The sequence below is a fragment of the Callorhinus ursinus genome, unplaced genomic scaffold, assembly GCF_003265705.2.
Source record: "Callorhinus ursinus isolate GAN/ISIS: 27379988/994484 unplaced genomic scaffold, GSC_fseal_2.0 scaffold19, whole genome shotgun sequence".
In the NCBI taxonomy this organism is placed as follows: domain Eukaryota; kingdom Metazoa; phylum Chordata; class Mammalia; order Carnivora; family Otariidae; genus Callorhinus; species Callorhinus ursinus.
In genome coordinates this window covers 35,679,869-35,692,403 of record NW_027397081.1, presented here as the reverse complement: position 1 = coordinate 35,692,403, position 12,535 = coordinate 35,679,869, and the positions used below count along the sequence as shown (strand labels likewise).

Genomic DNA, 12,535 nt, shown 5'->3' with positions numbered 1-12,535 from the left:
CTCTGCACTACTTAAATAAAGTTAGTGAGTTGCACCATAAACATCTCAAGAAAATTTTCTTGACCATTGCATTAGAGGAGCCCATATCAAGATCAAGGTCTTAACTAATTTGTAGGAAGTTAGGGACAGTTTTATGGGAAAATATATAGAGATATTAGATGTTTATCTAGGTATTTCATAGAGAAATTAGGTTTCAGTCAAATAGAGATGATGGGGAAGAGTCCTTTCCTCGCCTCCAATGGCCTGTCTCACTGCCCACATGCCCTGTCACTGCCCTGCAGAAGTGCTTCTATTACTCACAGTCTTTCACTAAATTATGCCAGTGTCAAGAACACTGCCTCCTCATCCACTTGGGCCTATACCAAAGGTATAAAAGCTGGTGCAGATGCTTGAGTCTTAATGCTTCAAGGTACAGACCTTTTAACCAATGTTGTAGCCCTTACTATGGAGCAAAGGGAAGAACAGTGATTATTGACCAGAGTTGAGGAAGTCCTAAAGTAACAAAAGATAGTGTGACTATTGCAAAAGCAACTGACTTAAACGATAAATATAAAAATATTGGTGCTAAACTTGTTCAAGATGTTGCCAATAACACTTTCAAAGAGGCTGGGGATGGCACCACTACCACTACTGTCCTGGCATGCTCTATTGCCAAAGAAAGCTTCGAGAAGATTAGCAAAGGTGCTCATCCTGTGGAAGTCAGGAGAGGTGTGATATTACCTGTTGATCCTGCAATTGCTGAACTTAAGAAGCAGCCTTCAGTGACAACCCCTGAAGAAATTGTTCAGGGCGCTATGATTTCTGTAAATGGAGACGAAGAAATTGGCAACATTATTTCTGATGCAATGACAAAGTTTGGAAGAAAGGGTGTCATCACAGTAAAGGGTGGGAAAAATGCTAAATGATGAATTAGAAATTATTGAAGGCATGAAATTTGATCAATTTCTCCATACTTTATTAATACATCAAAAGGTCAGCAATGTGAACTCCAAGATGCCTATGTTCTACTGAGTGAAAAGAAAATTTCTAGTGTTTGTTCCATCATCCCTGCTCTTAAAATTACCAATGCTCACTGTAAGCCCTTGGTCATAACTGCTGAAAATGTTAACAGAGAAGCTCTGAGTACACTCACTTTGAGTAGGCTAAAAGTTGGTCTTCAGGTTGTCGCAGTCCAGGCTCCAGGCCTTGGTGACAATAGAAAGAATCAGCTTAAAGACATGGCTATTGCTACTGGTGGTGCAGTGTTTGGAGAAGAACTGACCTCACAACTTAGAAAAAGTTGGAGAGGTCATTGTGACCAATGATGACGCCATGCTCTTAAAAGGAAAAATTGAGAAGTCTCAAATTGAAAAATGTATTCAAAGAAATCATTGAGCAGTTATATATCACAACTAGAAAATATGAAAAGGAAAAACTGAATGAACGTCTGGCAAAACTCAGATGGAGTAGCTGTGCTGAAGGTTGGTGGGACAAGTGATGTTGAAGTGAATGAAAGAGTTACAGATGCCCTCAGTGCTCCACCAGCTGCTGTTGAAGAAGGCATTGCTTTGGGAGGGGGTTGTGCCCTGCTTTGATGCATTCCCGCCTTAGATTCAATAACTCCAGCTAACGAAGATCAAAAAATTGGTATAGAATTATTCAGAGAACACTCAAAATTCTTCCAATAACCACTGTTAGGATCATTGATAGTTGAGAAATTTATGCAGAGTTCCTCAGAAGTTGGTTATGACACTGTGCTTGGAGATTTTGTGACTATGGTCGAAAAAGGAATCATGGATCCAACTAAGATTGTAAGAACTGCTTTCTTGAATGCTACTGGAATGGCCTCTCTGTTAACTACAGCAGAAGTTGTAGTCACTGAAATTCCTAAAGAAGAGAAAGACCCAGGAATGGGTGGAATGGGAGGTTGTATGGAGGTGGCATGTTCTGATTCCTAGAATAGTGCTTTACCATTATTTTTTTTAAAGTTTCTTAAATATATATTTAACATTTTTAGAAGCACAGAAAATTAAGAAATTTAACAAAGAGGCATGAACCACATCCCACACTTAAGAAATATTAAAATTTTGCTCTATTTCCCTCAGATATATAATGACCAAAACATGATAGACAAAATCTTTCTTGGTTTGTATACATTTAATATGAATAGATCCATAAAATATATAATATCATGTCGGTGTTCTTGTTACATCTTTGTATAAATGTTTTATGTTGTTTATGTATTTCTGTAACTTACTCTTAATATTACTTTTGAGATCTATCTTTATTAATACATAAATTTAGTTTATTTCAACATATATATAACATCCCATTACATGAATATTCCACAATTATTTATGCTTGGTATTGTAGAAATAAACATCCTTTACACAAGTTTCTGTAAGATACACATTCAGATCTAGGATTGCTAATATGTTTACTGTCATAAAATCTGGACATTTTTACTTTGATTTTGGTAAATTTCTAAGATGACTATACCAGTTTATTGCTCTGCCATCAGGGTAAGATAATCCCTATCATCCCAAATACTCACCAGGCTTGATATTTTATCAGCCTTTTAAATATTTGCAACTCTGATGGGTTTGAAATGGTATCTCCTTATTGTAATCTGCATAAACACTAATGTTTACTTCTATAAAATTTATCTAAAATTATTATATAACCTTCCACTGTTACACTTTTTGTCTTATTGATTTATAAAAGCCATTATTAATTTAGAATACAATTACTTGCCTGTGAATGTATTAATAATAATTTGTTACAGATGAACTGTCCTTCAAGTTTATTATTTTTCAACCTCCTTTATATATTTAAATATACACATACTATTTTAAGTAGCCTATATGTTAATTGTGAAACATAAAAGTATAATAACCACCTGTGACTTCACCACCAGAACACTCTCAATGTCTACATCCCTTTCCCCTGTCCTCTTCTCCAAGGCTACTGTCTCTTTCTTGGGTGTAACACTCCCTTACTTTTTTTTAAATTTTATTATGTTATGTTAATCACCATACATTACATCATTAGTTTTTGATGTAGTGTTGCATGATTCATTGTTTGCGTATAACACCCAGTGCTCCATGCAGTACGTGCCCTCTTTAATACCCATCACTGGGCTAACCCATCCCCCTACCCCCCATTATTTTTTTTAAAGATTTTATTTATATATTTGAGAGAGAGAGACAGAGAGACAGAGATATAGAGATAGAGCAGGAGTGGGGAAGAGAGGGAGAAGCTGGCTCCCCATTGAGCAGGGAGCCTCACTGGGCTCAATCCCAGGACCCTGGGATCATGACGTAAGCAGAAGGCAGCCGCTTAATCAACTGAACCACCCAGGAGCCCCAGCCCTTTACCATTATTAATGAACTGTGAGAGGAAGCTCAAGGCAGTGCTCCTCAACAATAACTTCAGAGAAGCCAGTTGAAGGAAATGACTGAAGAAAAGCCTGGCTGATATTTAAGAAAATCACTGTAACCATCAGTTACTGGTTTCAGTTGACAACATACAATGGTTTACTACTGTCATTGTCCATGCCTACGGAAAATTTATATTATATTTTTGAATAAAAAGACATTTGCACATTCCTGACAACTGAGTGCAAGGGCCATGTACCAATGTACTGCTTTCAACTTAAATCGCTGAGGCATTTTTACTACTATTCTGTTAAAATCAGGATTTTAGTGCTTGCCATTACCAGATGAAAAGTAAAAAAGTAGCCTTTCTGTGGAGAGTATGAATAATTGTATACTAAGTAGAGAAATATCAAATCATGTGACAACTTTGTATAATAAGAACTTGCTTAAAGTTAAAAAAAAGTGATGAGGAAAAATGTTCTTGATAAAGAAGATTTTAAGGAGGAAATTGGGGAATTCCTAGGTGAAAAATACAAATGTACTTCGAATCCTTTCTCTGTCACTTAGTCTCTTTGAAACCTTGGGTAATTTCTTAACTTCTTTGAATTTCAATTTTCTCGTCTATTAAATGGTTTCTCGTCTAATAAAATCCTCTATGAAAGATGTGAGAAAATACCAGTATGAGTCACCAGGAAATCCAGTCTGAAATGTGATGATCATTTTCCTCCATGCATCTGATGTCCTGTGAGTCTAACCTTCAATACCGAGAAAGGAGAAACCTATTCTCCTAAAACTTATTTGAAAATTCTGTTGGCTACTTCTGCTACACTCAATGGGGACCATGGATTCTGACTTAGCATGATAATTCCTTTGCTCTTGGGCCTGTCCTTCTAAATACTTTAGATTCAAGTAATTGCCTGTGTGAATGTTTTGCATGTCACATACAAATAGTCACATCACACACCTTGTTTAACTTTAGCATCCCTATATTAAGAGATGCCACAACACAGCTACTTTGCTTTAGGAACTGGTGCTGTGACAGCCGAGATACACAAAGTCTGTAGCAGAGTGAGGAGCTTAAGGTACTCATTTGCATGTCAAAACCCAAATTTTGCTTCTTCCTCATTTTTATTGACAATGATTGTGTCTAGTTATTGGGAACAACCTGAAAGGGTTGTGCATCTCAATGAATTATCTAAATGCTTTGCTATAGTAGAGCTACAGATTAAAATAAAATTTTAATCATGTATCCACCTAAGTGCTAGAATAATAATAATGATTAAGGATCCCAGTCTGCTTTTTGTTCTACAAAATGAGCTTGACATCCATAGGAGGGAGGAAAAAAAGACAACTTCTTTCATTTCTTTATTGGCAGTTTTTATTGAAATCTTAGAGTGCTGGGAAACCTGGAAATCTGCCCACTTTCTTTATAGTCAGTACAGTTTAAATTTTACCATCTACATGGGCAAGTTTCTCTTGATGAACTCACATCTTTATAAAACTTCACTTATGAACAGTGTTTTTATCAGACATGTTATTTTAAAAATTATAGGACTGAGTTATAGGTAAATAAATAAATCAAAGAATACTAGGTGGATAACCTCATAATCCAATACCTGTTCCCAATATGTCATTATTTAATACTTCACTGACCATAGATATGGCACTTTCCCCCTCGATATCTCAGCTTCTGCCCTGTACACTGCAGTAAACTGATCTTCCTCCCTTGCCTATGCCAAAGATCATTATGTAAGGCAATGAACTGATGCATGTCTTAAATTTTGTCACATATTATAAGACATGCTAAATTTAATTAATATCGTAAAGTCAAAATAGATATTTGCTGTAATTGTGAAATAAGATAGCAAATTTAATGCAAAATTCTATAACTGTACACATAGCAATTTTAAATGTGAAGATAAGCTTACCAATGATTTTAAAAACTGGGCCAGGAATCCTCAAAATTAAGAGCAATAAAATGTAAAGATCAACAAGTTAGAAAGTATCTTTTCTAATTGGATTAGTTAAATCATATTAATAGCTGCCTGATAATTTGACAAGAAAGAGGTTGCAGGGGACGAGCACCCCAGTCATGTTCTCATGGAATTATCAGTCATGTTTTTATCAAAGGATATTGCTGCTAGACTTTTGTCTGTTTTGGCCTGGGTCCTGAACCTGAAAACAGAACTGCTGCAAAATGCATCTTCATTCTAAAGTGAGGGGCTATACCATTTTTGTAGTATTTCAAAACAAATTTTTTTTAAAAATGAGTTTGAGATACTTAATTCAACATTCAACTGTAGGATATAAGATGGGATTAAAGGGACCTTCTCGACTCCCACTGACAACCATCTCCCACTGACAAACTCCCCTTGATTTGGATTGGCAAATGGCATTTATGCAACTGGGGCCCAAGGGTGCAGAACACCTGGGTCCAGAGTCCCCAAAAAGACAAGGCTGAGCCCCTCAGGGCTGACAAAATCTACAGGCAGAGAGACAAATCATGGTGAAACCACAAAGGGATTGATTTCAGTGAAGCCAACACCAGGAAGATAGTGAACTCTCTGAAGACTGTCTCCAAAGGGCTAAAAATACTTCTAGGTTTATATAAGGAAAATGTGGAATGAAGGTCAGTGGGTACATGCAGGTGGGCAGTAAAGGCCAAGTGGATAATTTTCTTGGGGTCAATCACTCAGGGTCTTGCTAGCATCAGGGCAGTCTCTATTGCAAGAGGGGGTAGTTTCTGTTCTCATCACAGGATATTTTGCCCTCTGGATCTTTTGCCTGAGTTAAAAGATAGCTGGAAAGAAGAACTCAATCAGAAAGTACAGACTGAGGTAAAAATGGAGGTAGTTGAAGTCCTCTTTCATTTACAGAAGTTTTGAAGATGGAAATCATCTATTACCACACAACTTATTATATGACTAATCACATTATATACCTTTCAGCTATATTCACTAACATGCTTTTTTATTCCAAAATCTTTTCCAAACTAACATGACTACTTAAGATTTCTCAGAAAGATAAAAAGTTGCCAATGACTTCACTGTTTATTATAGAAAACCCTCCTCTTCCCACCCTGACAGTGACTCTCTCCTTAACCAAACATGCTGCAGCTCCTCTTAGCCCTCTCTCTACCAGGCCCTGACATTGGGCTCTGTCCTTGGCCCTTTGGCCCAGTTTTAGCAAGAATCCTGTTGAGTCATTTCATGAAAATCCCTCACCCTGGGTATCTGATCAACCCTACACATCTGATCAAATTCCTCATCCCCCACACTTAATATCTTATCACTCTGGCCTGCCTTCAAGAATCCTGTCAAGTTGGTTTAGTCGGAATCCTCCATACCCGTGATGTTTCCTGTTGGTAATTTTTCATCCACAGACTGCCCCCACTCTGATTCTTGGCTACAAATTCCCATTTTTTCTTGTTACGTGCAAATTTTTTTTATATGCCAAATTTCCATTTTTATTGCCCAGAGATGACCATGATTAATATATTGGCTAGTTATTTATATATATGTTATTTATATGTACTTCTGTATAATGTTATATACAGAATTTCTCTCTATATAGAGATAGAGAGTTCCCTCTATATATAGAGGTGGATGTCAGTATATATGAGATAGATAGAGATAATTCGTTAAAAATACTAAGACTTTCTAGCAGTGTGGAGAATACAGAGAGCATCCTTTGGCCACCTTTAAAAAGGGACCCATGAATGGTTCTGCTCAATGAATTTGGATGCTTCACTGGACCTTTTTTTTTTTTTACTTTTATTTTTTATTTTTTTATTATGTTAATCACCATACATTACATCATTAGTTTTTGATGTAGTGTTCCATGATTCATTGTTTGTACATAAAACCCAGCACTCCACGCAGAATGTGCCCTCTTTAGTACCCATCACCAGGCTAACCCATCCCCTCACCCTCCTCCCCTCTAGAGCCCGCAGTTTGTTTTTCAGGGTCCATCATCTCTCATAGTTCGTCTCACCCTCCAACTCACTCCCCTTCATTCTTCCCCTCCTGCTATCTTCTCCTTTTTCTTTTTTCTTAACATATGTTTCATTATTTGTTTCAGAAGTACACATCTGTGATTCAACAGTCTTGCACAATTCACAGCGCTCACCATAGCACATACCCTCCCCAATGTCTATCACCCAGCCACCCTATCCCTCCCACCCCCCACCACTCCAGAAACACTCAGTTTGTTTCCTGAGATTAAGAATTCCTCATATCAGTGAGGTCATATGATACATGTCTTTCTCTGATTGACTTATTTCACTCAGCATAACACCCTCCAGTTCCATCCAGGTTGTTGCAAATGGCAAGATCTCATTCCTTTTTATGGCTGCATAATATTCCATTGTGTATATATACCACCTCTTCTTTATCCATTCATCTGTCGATGGACATCTTGGCTCTTTCCACAGTTTGGCTATTCCGGATATTGCTGCTATAAACATTGGGGTGCACGTACCCCTTCGGTTCCCTACATTTGTATCTTTGTGGGAAATACCCAGTACTGCAATTGCTGGATCGTAGGGTAGCTCTATTTTCAAATGTTTGAGGAACCTGCATATACTGTTTTCCAGAGGCGTTGCTCCAGCTTGCATTCCCACCAACAGTGTAGGAGGGTTCCCCTTACTCCATTACCGCCAACATCTGTCATTTATTGACTTGTTAATTTTAGCCATTCTGACTAGTGTGAGCTGGTATATCATTGAGGTTTTGATTTGGATTTCCCTGATGCCAAGCGATGTTGACCACTTTTTCATGTGTCTGTTGGCCATTTGGATGTCTTCTTTGGAAAAATGTCTGTTCATGTCTTCTGCACATTTCTTGATTGGATTATTTGTTCTTTGGGTGTTCAGTTTGATAAGTTCTTTATAGATTTTGGATACTAGCCCTTTATCTGATATGTCATTTGCAAATATTTTCTCCCATTCTGTCGGTTGTCTTTTGGTTTTGTGGACTGTTCCTTTTGCTGTGCAAAAGCTTTTTATCTTGATGAAATCCCAATAGTTCATTTTTGCCCTTGCTTCCCTTGCCTTTGGCGATGTTTCTAGGGAGAAGTTGCTGTGGCTGAGGTCGAAGAGGTTGCTACCTGTGTTCTCCTTTAGGATTTTGATGGACTCCTGTCTCACATTTAGGTCTTTCAACCATTTGGAGTCTATTTTTGTGTGTGGTGTAAGGAAATGGTCCAGTTTCATTCTTCTGCATGTGGCTGTCCAATTTTCCCAACACCATTTGTTGAAGAGATTCTCTTTTTTCCATTGGACATTCTTTCCTGCTTTGTCAAAGATGAGTTGACCATAGAGTTGAGGGTCCATTTCTGGACTCTCTATTCTGTTCCATTGATCTATGTGTCTGTTTTTGTGCCAGTACCAGACTGTCTTGATGATGACAGCTTTGTAATAGAGCTGGAAGTCCAGAATTGTGATGCCGCCAGCTTTGCTTTTCTTTTTCAATATTCCTCTGTCTATTTGGGGTCTCTTCTGGTTCCATACAAATTTTGGGATTCTTTGTTCCATTTCTTTGAAAAAAGTGGATGGTATTTTGATGGGGATTGCATTGAATGTGTAGATTGCTCTAGGTAGCATAGACATCTTCACAATGTTTGTTCTTCCAATCCATGAGCATGGAACGTTTTTCCATTTCTTTGTGTCTTCTTCAATTTCTTTCATGAGTATTTTATTGTTTTCTGAGTACAGATCCTTTGCCTCTTTGGTTAAATTTATTCCTAGGTATCTTATGGTTTTGGGTGCAATTGTAAATGGGATGGACTCCTTGATTTGTCTCTCTTCTGTCTTGTTGTTGGTGTATAGGAATGCCACTGATTTCTGTGCATTGATTTTATAGCCTGCTACTTGACTGAATTCCTGTATGAGTTCTAGCAGTTTTGGGGTGGAGTCTTTTGGGTTTTCCACATACAGTATCATATCATCTGCAAAGAGTGAGAGTTTGACTTCCTCTTTGCCGATTTGGATGCCTTTGATTTCTTTTTGTTGTCTGATTGCTGTGGCTAGGACTTCTAATACTATGTTGAATAGCAGTGGTGAGAGTGGACATCCCTGCCGCGTTCCTGACCTTAGGGGAAAAGCTCTCAGCTTTTCCCAATTGAGAATGATAATGCTGTAGGTTTTTCATACATGGCTTTTATGATATTGAGGTATGTACCCTCTATCCCTATACTTTGAAGAGTTTTGGTCAAGAAAGGATGCTGTACTTTGTCAAATGCTTTTTCTGCATCTATTGAGAGGATCATATGATTCTTGTTCTTTCTTTTGTTAATGTATTGTGTCACGTTGATTGATTTGCGGATGTTGAACCAACCTTGCAGCCCAGGGATAAATCCGACTTGGTCGTGGTGAATAATCCTTTTAATGTACTGTTGGATCTAACTGGCTAGTATTTTGGTAAGAATTTTTGCATCCATGTTCATCAAGGATATTGGTCTGGAATTCTCTGTTTTGTTGTGGTCTTTGTCTGGTTTTGGGATCAAGGTAATGCTGGCCTCATAAAATGAGTTTGGAAGTTTTCCTTCCATTTCTATTTTTTGGAACAGTTTCAGGAGAATAGGTATTAATTCTTCTTTAAATGTCTGATAGAATTCCCCTGGGAAGCCATCTGGCCCTGGGCTTTTGATTTTTGGGAGATTTTTGATGACTGCTTCAATTTCCTTAGTGGTTAAAGTCTGTTCAGGTTTTCTATTTCTTCCTGGTTCAATTTTGGTAGTTGATACATCTCTAGGAATGCACCCATTTCTTCCAGGTTATCAAATTTGCTGGCATAGAGTTGCTCATAATATGTTCTTATAATTGTTTGTATTTCTTTGGTGTTGATTGTGATCTCTCCTCTTTCAATCATGATTTCGTTGATTTGGGTCCTTTCTCTTTTCTTTTTATAAGGCTGGCCAGGGGTTTATCAATCTTGTTAATTCTTTCAAAGAACCAGCTCCTAGGTTCATTGATCTGTTCTACTGTTCTTTTGGTTTCTATTTCATTGATTTCTGCTCTGATCTTTATTATTTCTCTTCTCCTACTGGGTTTAGGCTTTATTTGCTGTTCTTTCTCCAGCTCCTTTAGGTGTAGGGTTAGGTTGTGTATTTGAGACCTTTCTTGTTTCTTGAGAAAGGCTTGTATTGCTATAGACTTTCCTCTCAGGACTGCCTTTGCTGTATCCCAAAGATTTTGAACAGTTGTGTTTTCATTTTCATTGGTTTCCATGAATTTTTTAATTCTTCTTTAATTTCCTGGTTGACCCATTCATTCTTTAGTAGGATGCTCTTTAGCCTCCATGGATTTGAGTTCTTTCCGACTTTCCTCTTGTGATTGAGTTCTAGTTTCAAAGCATTGTGGTTGAAAATATGCAGGGAATGATCCCAATCTTTTGGTACTGGTTGAGACCTGATTTGTGACCTAGGATGTGATCAATTCTGGAGAATGTTCCATGGGCACTAGAGAAGAATGTGTATTCTGTTGCTTTGGGATGGAATGTTCTGAATATGTCTGTGAAGTCCATTTGGTCCAGTGTGTCATTTAAAGTCTTTATTTTCTTGTTGATCTTTTGCTTAGATGATCTGTCCATTTCAGTCAGGGGGGTATCAAAGTCCCCCACTATTATTGTATTGTTGTCAATGTGTTTCTTCAGTTTTGTTATTAATTTCCTTATAAAATTGGCTGCTCTCATGTTAGGGACATAGATATTTACAATTGTTAGATCTTCTTGTTGGAGAGACCCTTTAAGTAGGATATAGTGTCCTTCATCTCTTATTACAGTCTTTGTTTTAAAATCTAATTTGTCTGATATAAGGATTGCCACCCCAGCTTTCATTTGGTGTCCATTAGCATGGTAAATTGTTTTTCACCCCGTCATTTTCAATCTGGGGGTGTCTTTGGGTCTAAAATGAGTCTCCTGCAGACAGCATATGCATGGGTCTTGTTTTTTAATCCAATCTGATAGCCTGTGTCTTTTGATTGGGGCATTTAGCCCATGTACATTCAGGGTAACTATTGAAAGATATGAATTTAGTGCCATTGTATTGCCTGTAAGGTGACTGTTACTGTATATTGTCATGTTCCTTTCTGATCTATGCTGCTTTTAGGCTCTCTCTTTGCTTAGAGGACCCCTTTCAATATTTCTTGGAGGGCTGGTTTCGTGTTTGCAAGTTCCTTTAGTTTTTGTTTGTCCTGGAAGGTTTTTATCTCTCCTTCTATTTTCAATGACAACCTAGCTGGATATAATATTCTTGGCTGCATATTTTTCTCGTTTAGTGCTCTGAAGATCTCATGCCAGTCCTTTCTGGCCTGCCAGGTCTCTGTGGATAGGTCTGTTGCCAATCTAATATTTTGACCATTGTAGGTTACATATCTGTTCTCCCGAGCTGCTTTCAGGTTTTTCTTTGTCTCTGAGACTCGTAAGTTTTACTATTAGATGTCGGGGTGTTGACCTATTTTTATTGATTTTGAGAGGGGTTCTCTGTGCCTCCTGGATTTTGATGCCTGTTTCCTTCCTCACATTAGGGAAGTTCTCTGCTATTATTTGCTCCAATATACCTTCTGCCCTTCTCTCTCTTTCTTCTTCTTCTGGGATCCCAATTATTCTAATGTTGTTTCGTCTTATCGTATCGCTTCTCTCGAATTCTGCCCTCGTGATCCTGTAGTTGTTTCTCTCTCTTTTCTCAGCTCCTTTATTTTCCATCATTTGGTCTTCTATATCGCTGAGTCTCTCTTCTGCCTCATTTATCCTAGCAGTTATTGCCCCATTTTTGATTGCACCTCATTAATAGCCTTTTTGATTTCGACTTGGTTAGATTTTAGTTATTTTTTTTCTCCAGAAAGGGTTTCTCTAATAACTTCCACGCTTTTTTCAAGCCCATCTAGTATCTTTAAAGTCATGATTCTGAACTCTAGGTCCAACATCTTACTAATGTCTGTATTGAGTAGGTCCCTGGCTGACGGTACTACCTCTTGTTCTTTTTGCTGAGGTGATTTTTTTTGTCTTGTCATTTTGTCCAGAGGAGAATAGATGAATGAGAGAACAAAATGATAACAGGTTAACAACGTCCCCAGCAAATATACTCTATACAAATTAGAAAAGACCTGAACCCAGGGGAAAAGAAAGGGAAAGAAAGAAAAAAGAAAGAGAAAGAAAAAAAAACAACAAAAAGATAAAAAC

The 12,535-nt window shown here is 37.7% G+C and overlaps 1 pseudogene; it reads left to right on the top strand.

The window, feature by feature from the left end:
* Nucleotides 1-316: 316 nt before the first annotated feature.
* Nucleotides 317-1,930, top strand: LOC112840521 (60 kDa heat shock protein, mitochondrial pseudogene; annotated as a pseudogene).
* The last annotated feature ends 10,605 nt before the right edge of the window (nucleotides 1,931-12,535 follow it).